Source organism: Mycteria americana, chromosome 5 (genome assembly GCF_035582795.1).
Source record: "Mycteria americana isolate JAX WOST 10 ecotype Jacksonville Zoo and Gardens chromosome 5, USCA_MyAme_1.0, whole genome shotgun sequence".
Classification (NCBI taxonomy): Eukaryota; Metazoa; Chordata; class Aves; order Ciconiiformes; family Ciconiidae; genus Mycteria; species Mycteria americana.
Genome location: NC_134369.1, coordinates 68,316,254 through 68,328,888, shown reverse-complemented (window position 1 = coordinate 68,328,888; position 12,635 = coordinate 68,316,254).

Sequence of the window (12,635 nt, the reverse complement as noted above, 5' to 3'; positions counted from 1 at the left end):
CTCCTGGCTCGTCTGCTCCAGCTCCTGCAGCAGCCGAGTCATCTCCTGGCTCAGGTACTCCGCACGCTGCTGCATGCGCTCACGTGTGGCCTCATCCAGCTCATCACCGACCATCTGCGGGTACTGGATGATGCTTAGCACAGCCTGGATGAGGAATTTTGCGGCAGCCATGGCCTGCAGGAGGAGGGAGAGAAGGGGTTCAGTGGGGCTGGGAGGGGGGGAGCTGGCAGCGGGGGGCAATGGGGGTGGGAGCTGCAGGCAGCTGGGGTCAGGTTGGAGAGGGGGTGAGGCAGCTGGGAGGCAGCAAGGCCTGTGCCCAGCCCCGGCAGCGGCGGCACCGTGCCCTGCCCAAGGCGCTCCCACGAGCGGCTGGGCCCTCGATGCAGGGTGAGAACCCACCCCGCCGGGGGCCCACGTTTCTGCCCCGGCCCTCGTCCGGCCCAGCCTCCCCACACGTGTGCACTCACCGCTGACCCAGGCCGTACTGGGGCAGCGCTGCCTGCTGGCGCCCCTGATCACCGCCCCCATTGTGACTCGTCCCTTGTGCTGTCAGGCGCCAGAGCGCATCACAGGCACGCCCGCCAGCCAGCCCCGGCCTTCGGCCCCACGCCGGCTCAGCGACTCACAGCTGCCCTGGTGTACTGGTTAAGGCTGGGCTAGAGTTCGCTTTCTTCACAGCAGCTTGCGTGGTGCTTTATTTTGGATTCATTATCATCTGCCTGCCAATGGCAATCGGACAATCACAGAATATTCTGAGTTGGAACGGACCCAGGAGGATCGTTGAGTCCAACCCCGGAGTCCACACCAGGCAACCTTAAAGATAAATCATAGAATCACAGAATCATTGCGGTTGGAAAAGACCCTTAAGATCATCGAGTCCAACCGCAAACCTAACACTGCCAACGCCACCACTGAACCAAGTCCCTAAGCACCACATCTACGCATCTTTTAAAGACCTCCAGCCATGGTGCCTCAACCGCTTCCCTGGGCAGCCTGTTCCAATGCTTGATAAGCCTTTCAGTGAAGAAAGTTTTCCTAACATGCAATCTCAACCTCCCCTGGCGCAACTTGAGGCCATTTCCTCTTGTCCTATCACTTGCTCCCTGGCAAAAGAGACCGACACCCACCTCGCTACAACCTCCTTTCAGGTAGTTGTAGAGAGCGATAAGGTCTCCCCTCAGCCTCCTTTTCTCCAGACTAAACAACCCCAGCTCCCTCAGCCGCTCCTCATAAGCTCTTGTGCTCCAGACCCTTCGCCAGCTTCACTGCTCTTATTTGGATGTGCTCCAGCACCTCAATGTCTTTCTTGTAGTGAGGGGCCCAAAACTGAACACATTATCTGAGGTGCGGCCTCACCAGTGCCGTGTACAGGGGTACAATCACTTCCCTGGTCCTGCTGGCCATGCTGTTTCTGATACAAGCCAGGATGCTATTGGCCTTCTTAGCCACCTGGGCACACTGCCGGCCGTTGACCAATGCCCCCAGGTCCCTTTTGGCCAGGCTGCTTTCCAGCCACTCTTCCCCAAGCCTTTAGCGTTACCTGGGGTTGTGACCCAAGCGCGGCACCCGGCACTTAGCCTTCTTGAATCTCACACTCTTGGCCTCAGCCCATCAATCCAGCCTGTCCAGATCCCTCCGCAGAGCCTTCTAGCCGTGGTAGTTCTCATTGAACACGACCAGACTCTTTAAGTGTGGCCGTGATAGTTCATGCAACACGACTAGACTGGGCGTGCAGCGCGTTATTTGTGAATCCGTAATCGTGAAGTTCAGTACGCTGAACACGAACGGACTTACAACCTTGTCAAATTAACGCTGTCGCCTTAATCGACTTTGCAAAGCTGTTTCAGTGAAAGCCCTGAGAGGGCTCTGACAGGCAAACCGTGACTCTGATGAGTGGCTACATATACAGTCCTTAAAAATAAACCGTTGACGAAGTCTGAGACGAAGACTGGACTTAGCCGCACCTAGACTCCTCTCTGAGAAGGAGTTCAGAAAGCAAGGGGGTCCTGTCTGAACCTCGTGACTCAATGGGAGGGTTCCCACCCCAGCCACTCCTCAGGCTCCTACGCAACAGTAACTCTCAACGCAACAGTGATCCATGGCAGACTCCTGCAAGAACATCCGCTTTATTAGCTTTTCCCCTAATCTTTAAGCAGAGGTTCTCAACCATGTTGCAAGCTGCAAGCTGCAAGCTTGCAGTGCAGCTGCAAGCGCTGTACAGTCCAAGCCCTCCTTTACATGCAGCACTACCCCTCGGCCTCGCCTGCCCCGCCTCTCTCTCCTGGAGAGCCTAGCACCGTCCATCACAGCACTCCAGTCACAGGGCTTTTCCCAACAGGTCCCACTTCTGCCAACGATGTCGCAGCTCTGGGACTGAGCCAAGGCCTCTAGTTCCTCCTCTCTATTCCTCACACTGTGTACGTTGGTGTACAAACATTTCAAATGTGCTCCAGTGTACTCAGTACCTCGTGGAGCAGAGTGAAAGCTCTCCCTAGCACACCGTTCCTCAGACACGGTCATGCCATCCCATAGCTTATCACTAGTAAGCCTGGTTTTATCTCTTCCCCCGTTCAGACCAGGTTTAAAGCTCTCTCAATCAGCCCCGCTAATTTGTGAGCAAAAATACTTTTGCCCCCTTGCCCCACCAGCTCTTCTGCAAAATGCTCCCTGACTCTGTGGCAGCGCAGCTGTCAGCACCCCATGCCTGCGTTCCCCGACAAAGTGAGGCACAGACGCTCACAGACGCAGCATTTGTGTGTTAAACAAGTGATTTATTGACATCTTTGCACACGGTAAAGCTCCCAGAGGGAAGGGACTCTCCCGAGGAGGGAGGGCGCTCGCTGTCCAGGTGGTACCGGCAGTCTCTGGCGCGAGGCTCCTTGCAATGGCCCCTCCCATCAGCTGCATCGGGTCCCACTCCCCAGAGTGGGCTTTTGCTGGGGAGGAAAGGTGCGGCAGCACTGCCCACTGCCGACTGGGCAGCGTGTTCTCCGTGGCCAGTGTGCGCGGTTCTGCAGCAGCAGCTCCCCGGGAAACGTCTTCAGGCCTGGCCCTGTGCCTGAGGAGCTGCACCTCTGCCATAGCACAGCTCTCTGACCGCGTCCTGCTGCTGGTAACGCTGGCCTCTTCCTACTCGATGCTCAGGAAGGTGTCCGAGTCATCTTGCTGCACCCCTAATACCATCTCAATCAGGAGGGTACTCTGGGAAGCATTCGTCAGCCAGAGCTTGCAGGAGCGCCTGGAGGGCAGCACTGTTAGACGGCAGTGTCTCGACCAAGGCAAAAACACCCAGGCTGCTTTTACCAATATGTGGAACCAGCGGGTGGTTTTCTCCATGTCGAGGTAGGGGCCGGTGCAGAGGGTGCCTAGGAGGCTGGGACCCTGATTTTTCCCCAGCTCCTCCTCGGGGTGGTGGAGGAAGCACAGCATGTCCCCCACCAGCCGCTCCCTCAGGCAGGTGCACTCCAGCTACACGCGGAGGCTGCAGTTCCTCGCCAGCATCACCTCTGCGGTGCCCAGCTCCAGGTGGAAGGCGTGCCCACGGGGGGGCTGCAGGGGCACGAGCAGGCGGTAGACAGCATCACCCTCATGGGGACTCCAACCTTTGAAGGTGCCGCCCGCCCCAATGGCTGGCCTCAGTGGCGGCATCAAAGTATTCCTGGAAAGTTCTTGGCAGATACGGCGACCTTCATTCACCACCTCCTCCACCATCAGGAACGAGTCTGGCCCGTCCATGAGGTGCTCAGGCAAAATGCTGCTCGTATCCAGTGCAACACTAGGTTTTTCTTCTTGCTCTTCCTTATCCTCCTCGTTGCTGGAGCTGCCCTCATCGCTGCAGCTGTCTGGCTCACAGCTCCTTTTCCTGAGCCACCACCAGAGCCCAAAGAGCAGGAGCAGGACCAGGACTGCAGCAATGGCCCAGAACTGCCACTGCTGCAAGGCATCGAAGATCAGGGCTTCCCAGTCCACTCCACTCTGCTCCTGGCTCGTCTGCTCCAGCTCCTGCAGCAGCCGAGTCATCTCCTGGCTCAGGTACTCCGCACGCTGCTGCATGCGCTCACGTGTGGCCTCATCCAGCTCATCACCGACCATCTGCGGGTACTGGATGATGCTTAGCACAGCCTGGATGAGGAATTTTGCGGCAGCCATGGCCTGCAGGAGGAGGGAGAGAAGGGGTTCAGTGGGGCTGGGAGGGGGGGAGCTGGCAGCAGGGGGCAATGGGGGTGGGAGCTGCAGGCAGCTGGGGTCAGGTTGGAGAGGGGGTGAGGCAGCTGGGAGGCAGCAAGGCCTGTGCCCAGCCCCGGCAGCGGCGGCACCGTGCCCTGCCCAAGGCGCTCCCACGAGCGGCTGGGCCCTCGATGCAGGGTGAGAACCCAGCCCGCCGGGGGCCAACGTTTCTGCCCCGGCCCTCGTCAGGCCCAGCCTGCCGGGGGCCAACGTTTCTGCCCCGGCCCTCGTCCGGCCCAGCCTCCCCACACGTGTGCACTCACCGCTGACCCAGGCCGTACTGGGGCAGCGCTGCCTGCTGGCGCCCCTGATCACCGCCCCCATTGTGACTCGTCCCTTGTGCTGTCAGGCGCCAGAGCGCACCACAGGCACGCCCGCCAGCCAGCCCCGGCCTTCGGCCCCACGCCGGCTCAGCGACTCACAGCTGCCCTGGTGTACTGGTTAAGGCTGGGCTAGAGTTCGCTTTCTTCACAGCAGCTTGCGTGGTGCTTTATTTTGGATTCATTATCATCTGCCTGCCAATGGCAATCGGACAATCACAGAATATTCTGAGTTGGAACGGACCCAGGAGGATCGTTGAGTCCAACCCCGGAGTCCACACCGAGCAACCTTAAAGATAAATCATAGAATCACAGAATCATTGCGGTTGGAAAAGACCCTTAAGATCATCGAGTCCAACCGCAAACCTAACACTGCCAACGCCACCACTGAACCAAGTCCCTAAGCACCACATCTACGCATCTTTTAAAGACCTCCAGCCATGGTGCCTCAACCGCTTCCCTGGGCAGCCTGTTCCAATGCTTGATAAGCCTTTCAGTGAAGAAAGTTTTCCTAACATGCAATCTCAACCTCCCCTGGCGCAACTTGACCCATTTCCTCTCGTCCTATCACTTGCTCCCTGGCAAAAGAGACTGACACCCACCTCGCTACAACCTCCTTTCAGGTAGTTGTAGAGAGCGATAAGGTCTCCCCTCAGCCTCCTTTTCTCCAGACTAAACAACCCCAGCTCCCTCAGCCGCTCCTCATAAGCTCTTGTGCTCCAGACCCTTCGCCAGCTTCACTGCTCTTATTTGGATGTGCTCCAGCACCTCAATGTCTTTCTTGTAGTGAGGGGCCCAAAACTGAACACATTATCTGAGGTGCGGCCTCACCAGTGCCGTGTACAGGGGTACAATCACTTCCCTGGTCCTGCTGGCCATGCTGTTTCTGATACAAGCCAGGATGCTATTGGCCTTCTTAGCCACCTGGGCACACTGCCGGCCGTTGACCAATGCCCCCAGGTCCCTTTTGGCCAGGCTGCTTTCCAGCCACTCTTCCCCAAGCCTTTAGCGTTACCTGGGGTTGTGACCCAAGCGCGGCACCCGGCACTTAGCCTTCTTGAATCTCACGCTCTTGGCCTCAGCCCATCAATCCAGCCTGTCCAGATCCCTCCGCAGAGCCTTCTAGCCGTGGTAGTTCTCATTGAACATGACCAGACTCTTTAAGTGTGGCCGTGATAGTTCATGCAACACGACTAGACTGGGCGTGCAGCGCGTTATTTGTGAATCCGTAATCGTGAAGTTCAGTACGCTGAACACGAACGGACTTACAACCTTGTCAAATTAACGCTGTCGCCTTAATCGACTTTGCAAAGCTGTTTCAGTGAAAGCCCTGAGAGGGCTCTGACAGGCAAACCGTGACTCTGATGAGTGGCTACATATACAGTCCTTAAAAATAAACCGTTGAGGAAGTCTGAGACAAAGACTGGACTTAGCCGCACCTAGACTCCTCTCTGAGAAGGAGTTCAGAAAGCAAGGGGGTCCTGTCTGAACCTCGTGACTCAACGGGAGGGTTCCCCCCCCAGCCACTCCTCAGGCTCCTACGCAACAGTAACTCTCAACGCAACAGTGATCCATGGCAGACTCCTGCAAGAACATCCGCTTTATTAGCTTTTCCCCTAATCTTTAAGCAGAGGTTCTCAACCATGTTGCAAGCTGCAAGCTGCAAGCTTGCAGTACAGCTGCAAGCGCTGTACAGTCCAAGCCCTCCTTTACATGCAGCACTACCCCTCGGCCTCGCCTGCCCTGCCTCTCTCTCCTGAAGAGCCTAGCACCGTCCATCACAGCACTCCAGTCACAGGGCTTTTCCCAACAGGTCTCACTTCTGCCAACGATGCCATAGCTCTGGGACTGAGCCAAGGCCTCTAGTTCCTCCTCTCTATTCCTCACACTGTGTACATTGGTGTACAAACATTTCAAATGTGCTCCAGTGTACTCAGTACATCGTGGAGCAGTGAAAGCTCTCCCTAGCACACCGTTCCTCAGACACGGTCATGCCGTCCCATAGCTTATCACTAGTAAGCCTGGTTTTATCTCTTCCCCCGTTCAGACCAGGTTTAAAGCTCTCTCAATCAGCCCCGCTAATTTGTGAGCAAAAATACTTTTGCCCCCTTGCCCCACCAGCTCTTCTGCAAAATGCTCCCTGACTCTGTGGCAGCGCAGCTGTCAGCACCCCATGCCTGCGTTCCCTGACAAAGAGGGGCACAGGCACTCACAGACGCAGCGTTTGTGTGTTAAACAAGTGATTTATTGACATCTTTGCACACGGTAAAGCTCCCAGAGGGAAGGGACTCTCCCGAGGAGGGAGGGCGCTCGCTGTCCAGGTGGTACCGGCAGTCTCTGGCGCGAGGCTCCTTGCAATGGCCCCTCCCATCAGCTGCATCGGGTCCCACTCCCCAGAGTGGGCTTTTGCTGGGGAGGAAAGGTGCGGCAGCACTGCCCACTGCCGACTGGGCAGCGTGTTCTCCGTGGCCAGTGTGCGCGGTTCTGCAGCAGCAGCTCCCCGGGAAACGTCTTCAGGCCTGGCCCTGTGCCTGAGGAGCTGCACCTCTGCCATAGCACAGCTCTCTGACCACGTCCTGCTGCTGGTAACGCTGGCCTCTTCCTACTCGATGCTCAGGAAGGTGTCCGAGTCATCTTGCTGCACCCCTAATACCATCTCAATCAGGAGGGTACTCTGGGAAGCATTCGTCAGCCAGAGCTTGCAGGAGCGCCTGGAGGGCAGCACTGTTAGACGGCAGTGTCTCGACCAAGGCAAAAACACCCAGGCTGCTTTTACCAATATGTGGAACCAGCGGGTGGTTTTCTCCATGTCGAGGTAGGGGCCGGTGCAGAGGGTGCCTAGGAGGCTGGGACCCTGATTTTTCCCCAGCTCCTCCTCGGGGTGGTGGAGGAAGCACAGCATGTCCCCCACCAGCCGCTCCCTCAGGCAGGTGCACTCCAGCTACACGCGGAGGCTGCAGTTCCTCGCCAGCATCACCTCTGCGGTGCCCAGCTCCAGGTGGAAGGCGTGCCCACGGGGGGGCTGCAGGGGCACGAGCAGGCGGTAGACAGCATCACCCTCATGGGGACTCCAACCTTTGAAGGTGCCGCCCGCCCCAATGGCTGGCCTCAGTGGCGGCATCAAAGTATTCCTGGAAAGTTCTTGGCAGATACGGCGACCTTCATTCACCACCTCCTCCACCATCAGGAACGAGTCTGGCCCGTCCATGAGGTGCTCAGGCAAAATGCTGCTCGTATCCAGTGCAACACTAGGTTTTTCTTCTTGCTCTTCCTTATCCTCCTCGTTGCTGGAGCTGCCCTCATCGCTGCAGCTGTCTGGCTCACAGCTCCTTTTCCTGAGCCACCACCAGAGCCCAAAGAGCAGGAGCAGGACCAGGACTGCAGCAATGGCCCAGAACTGCCACTGCTGCAAGGCATCGAAGATCAGGGCTTCCCAGTCCACTCCACTCTGCTCCTGGCTCGTCTGCTCCAGCTCCTGCAGCAGCCGAGTCATCTCCTGGCTCAGGTACTCCGCACGCTGCTGCATGCGCTCACGTGTGGCCTCATCCAGCTCATCACCGACCATCTGCGGGTACTGGATGATGCTTAGCACAGCCTGGATGAGGAATTTTGCGGCAGCCATGGCCTGCAGGAGGAGGGAGAGAAGGGGTTCAGTGGGGCTGGGAGGGGGGGAGCTGGCAGCGGGGGGCAATGGGGGTGGGAGCTGCAGGCAGCTGGGGTCAGGTTGGAGAGGGGGTGAGGCAGCTGGGAGGCAGCAAGGCCTGTGCCCAGCCCCGGCAGCGGCGGCACCGTGCCCTGCCCAAGGCGCTCCCACGAGCGGCTGGGCCCTCGATGCAGGGTGAGAACCCAGCCCGCCGGGGGCCAACGTTTCTGCCCCGGCCCTCGTCAGGCCCAGCCTGCCGGGGGCCAACGTTTCTGCCCCGGCCCTCGTCCGGCCCAGCCTCCCCACACGTGTGCACTCACCGCTGACCCAGGCCGTACTGGGGCAGCGCTGCCTGCTGGCGCCCCTGATCACCGCCCCCATTGTGACTCGTCCCTTGTGCTGTCAGGCGCCAGAGCGCACCACAGGCACGCCCGCCAGCCAGCCCCGGCCTTCGGCCCCACGCCGGCTCAGCGACTCACAGCTGCCCTGGTGTACTGGTTAAGGCTGGGCTAGAGTTCGCTTTCTTCACAGCAGCTTGCGTGGTGCTTTATTTTGGATTCATTATCATCTGCCTGCCAATGGCAATCGGACAATCACAGAATATTCTGAGTTGGAACGGACCCAGGAGGATCGTTGAGTCCAACCCCGGAGTCCACACCGAGCAACCTTAAAGATAAATCATAGAATCACAGAATCATTGCGGTTGGAAAAGACCCTTAAGATCATTGAGTCCAACCGCAAACCTAACACTGCCAACGCCACCACTGAACCAAGTCCCTAAGCACCACATCTACGCATCTTTTAAAGACCTCCAGCCATGGTGCCTCAACCGCTTCCCTGGGCAGCCTGTTCCAATGCTTGATAAGCCTTTCAGTGAAGAAAGTTTTCCTAACATGCAATCTCAACCTCCCCTGGCGCAACTTGACCCATTTCCTCTCGTCCTATCACTTGCTCCCTGGCAAAAGAGACTGACACCCACCTCGCTACAACCTCCTTTCAGGTAGTTGTAGAGAGCGATAAGGTCTCCCCTCAGCCTCCTTTTCTCCAGACTAAACAACCCCAGCTCCCTCAGCCGCTCCTCATAAGCTCTTGTGCTCCAGACCCTTCGCCAGCTTCACTGCTCTTATTTGGATGTGCTCCAGCACCTCAATGTCTTTCTTGTAGTGAGGGGCCCAAAACTGAACACATTATCTGAGGTGCGGCCTCACCAGTGCCGTGTACAGGGGTACAATCACTTCCCTGGTCCTGCTGGCCATGCTGTTTCTGATACAAGCCAGGATGCTATTGGCCTTCTTAGCCACCTGGGCACACTGCCGGCCGTTGACCAATGCCCCCAGGTCCCTTTTGGCCAGGCTGCTTTCCAGCCACTCTTCCCCAAGCCTTTAGCGTTACCTGGGGTTGTGACCCAAGCGCGGCACCCGGCACTTAGCCTTCTTGAATCTCACGCTCTTGGCCTCAGCCCATCAATCCAGCCTGTCCAGATCCCTCCGCAGAGCCTTCTAGCCGTGGTAGTTCTCATTGAACATGACCAGACTCTTTAAGTGTGGCCGTGATAGTTCATGCAACACGACTAGACTGGGCGTGCAGCGCGTTATTTGTGAATCCGTAATCGTGAAGTTCAGTACGCTGAACACGAACGGACTTACAACCTTGTCAAATTAACGCTGTCGCCTTAATCGACTTTGCAAAGCTGTTTCAGTGAAAGCCCTGAGAGGGCTCTGACAGGCAAACCGTGACTCTGATGAGTGGCTACATATACAGTCCTTAAAAATAAACCGTTGAGGAAGTCTGAGACAAAGACTGGACTTAGCCGCACCTAGACTCCTCTCTGAGAAGGAGTTCAGAAAGCAAGGGGGTCCTGTCTGAACCTCGTGACTCAACGGGAGGGTTCCCCCCCCAGCCACTCCTCAGGCTCCTACGCAACAGTAACTCTCAACGCAACAGTGATCCATGGCAGACTCCTGCAAGAACATCCGCTTTATTAGCTTTTCCCCTAATCTTTAAGCAGAGGTTCTCAACCATGTTGCAAGCTGCAAGCTGCAAGCTTGCAGTACAGCTGCAAGCGCTGTACAGTCCAAGCCCTCCTTTACATGCAGCACTACCCCTCGGCCTCGCCTGCCCTGCCTCTCTCTCCTGAAGAGCCTAGCACCGTCCATCACAGCACTCCAGTCACAGGGCTTTTCCCAACAGGTCTCACTTCTGCCAACGATGCCATAGCTCTGGGACTGAGCCAAGGCCTCTAGTTCCTCCTCTCTATTCCTCACACTGTGTACATTGGTGTACAAACATTTCAAATGTGCTCCAGTGTACTCAGTACATCGTGGAGCAGTGAAAGCTCTCCCTAGCACACCGTTCCTCAGACACGGTCATGCCGTCCCATAGCTTATCACTAGTAAGCCTGGTTTTATCTCTTCCCCCGTTCAGACCAGGTTTAAAGCTCTCTCAATCAGCCCCGCTAATTTGTGAGCAAAAATACTTTTGCCCCCTTGCCCCACCAGCTCTTCTGCAAAATGCTCCCTGACTCTGTGGCAGCGCAGCTGTCAGCACCCCATGCCTGCGTTCCCTGACAAAGAGGGGCACAGGCACTCACAGACGCAGCGTTTGTGTGTTAAACAAGTGATTTATTGACATCTTTGCACACGGTAAAGCTCCCAGAGGGAAGGGACTCTCCCGAGGAGGGAGGGCGCTCGCTGTCCAGGTGGTACCGGCAGTCTCTGGCGCGAGGCTCCTTGCAATGGCCCCTCCCATCAGCTGCATCGGGTCCCACTCCCCAGAGTGGGCTTTTGCTGTGGAGGAAAGGTGCGGCAGCACTGCCCACTGCCGACTGGGCAGCGTGTTCTCCGTGGCCAGTGTGCGCGGTTCTGCAGCAGCAGCTCCCCGGGAAACGTCTTCAGGCCTGGCCCTGTGCCTGAGGAGCTGCACCTCTGCCATAGCACAGCTCTCTGACCACGTCCTGCTGCTGGTAACGCTGGCCTCTTCCTACTCGATGCTCAGGAAGGTGTCCGAGTCATCTTGCTGCACCCCTAATACCATCTCAATCAGGAGGGTACTCTGGGAAGCATTCGTCAGCCAGAGCTTGCAGGAGCGCCTGGAGGGCAGCACTGTTAGACGGCAGTGTCTCGACCAAGGCAAAAACACCCAGGCTGCTTTTACCAATATGTGGAACCAGCGGGTGGTTTTCTCCATGTCGAGGTAGGGGCCGGTGCAGAGGGTGCCTAGGAGGCTGGGACCCTGATTTTTCCCCAGCTCCTCCTCGGGGTGGTGGAGGAAGCACAGCATGTCCCCCACCAGCCGCTCCCTCAGGCAGGTGCACTCCAGCTACACGCGGAGGCTGCAGTTCCTCGCCAGCATCACCTCTGCGGTGCCCAGCTCCAGGTGGAAGGCGTGCCCACGGGGGGGCTGCAGGGGCACGAGCAGGCGGTAGACAGCATCACCCTCATGGGGACTCCAACCTTTGAAGGTGCCGCCCGCCCCAATGGCTGGCCTCAGTGGCGGCATCAAAGTATTCCTGGAAAGTTCTTGGCAGATACGGCGACCTTCATTCACCACCTCCTCCACCATCAGGAACGAGTCTGGCCCGTCCATGAGGTGCTCAGGCAAAATGCTGCTCGTATCCAGTGCAACACTAGGTTTTTCTTCTTGCTCTTCCTTATCCTCCTCGTTGCTGGAGCTGCCCTCATCGCTGCAGCTGTCTGGCTCACAGCTCCTTTTCCTGAGCCACCACCAGAGCCCAAAGAGCAGGAGCAGGACCAGGACTGCAGCAATGGCCCAGAACTGCCACTGCTGCAAGGCATCGAAGATCAGGGCTTCCCAGTCCACTCCACTCTGCTCCTGGCTCGTCTGCTCCAGCTCCTGCAGCAGCCGAGTCATCTCCTGGCTCAGGTACTCCGCACGCTGCTGCATGCGCTCACGTGTGGCCTCATCCAGCTCATCACCGACCATCTGCGGGTACTGGATGATGCTTAGCACAGCCTGGATGAGGAATTTTGCGGCAGCCATGGCCTGCAGGAGGAGGGAGAGAAGGGGTTCAGTGGGGCTGGGAGGGGGGGAGCTGGCAGCGGGGGGCAATGGGGGTGGGAGCTGCAGGCAGCTGGGGTCAGGTTGGAGAGGGGGTGAGGCAGCTGGGAGGCAGCAAGGCCTGTGCCCAGCCCCGGCAGCGGCGGCACCGTGCCCTGCCCAAGGCGCTCCCACGAGCGGCTGGGCCCTCGATGCAGGGTGAGAACCCACCCCGCCGGGGGCCCACGTTTCTGCCCCGGCCCTCGTCCGGCCCAGCCTCCCCACACGTGTGCACTCACCGCTGACCCAGGCCGTACTGGGGCAGCGCTGCCTGCTGGCGCCCCTGATCACCGCCCCCATTGTGACTCGTCCCTTGTGCTGTCAGGCGCCAGAGCGCATCACAGGCACGCCCGCCAGCCAGCCCCGGCCTTCGGCCCCACGCCGGCTCA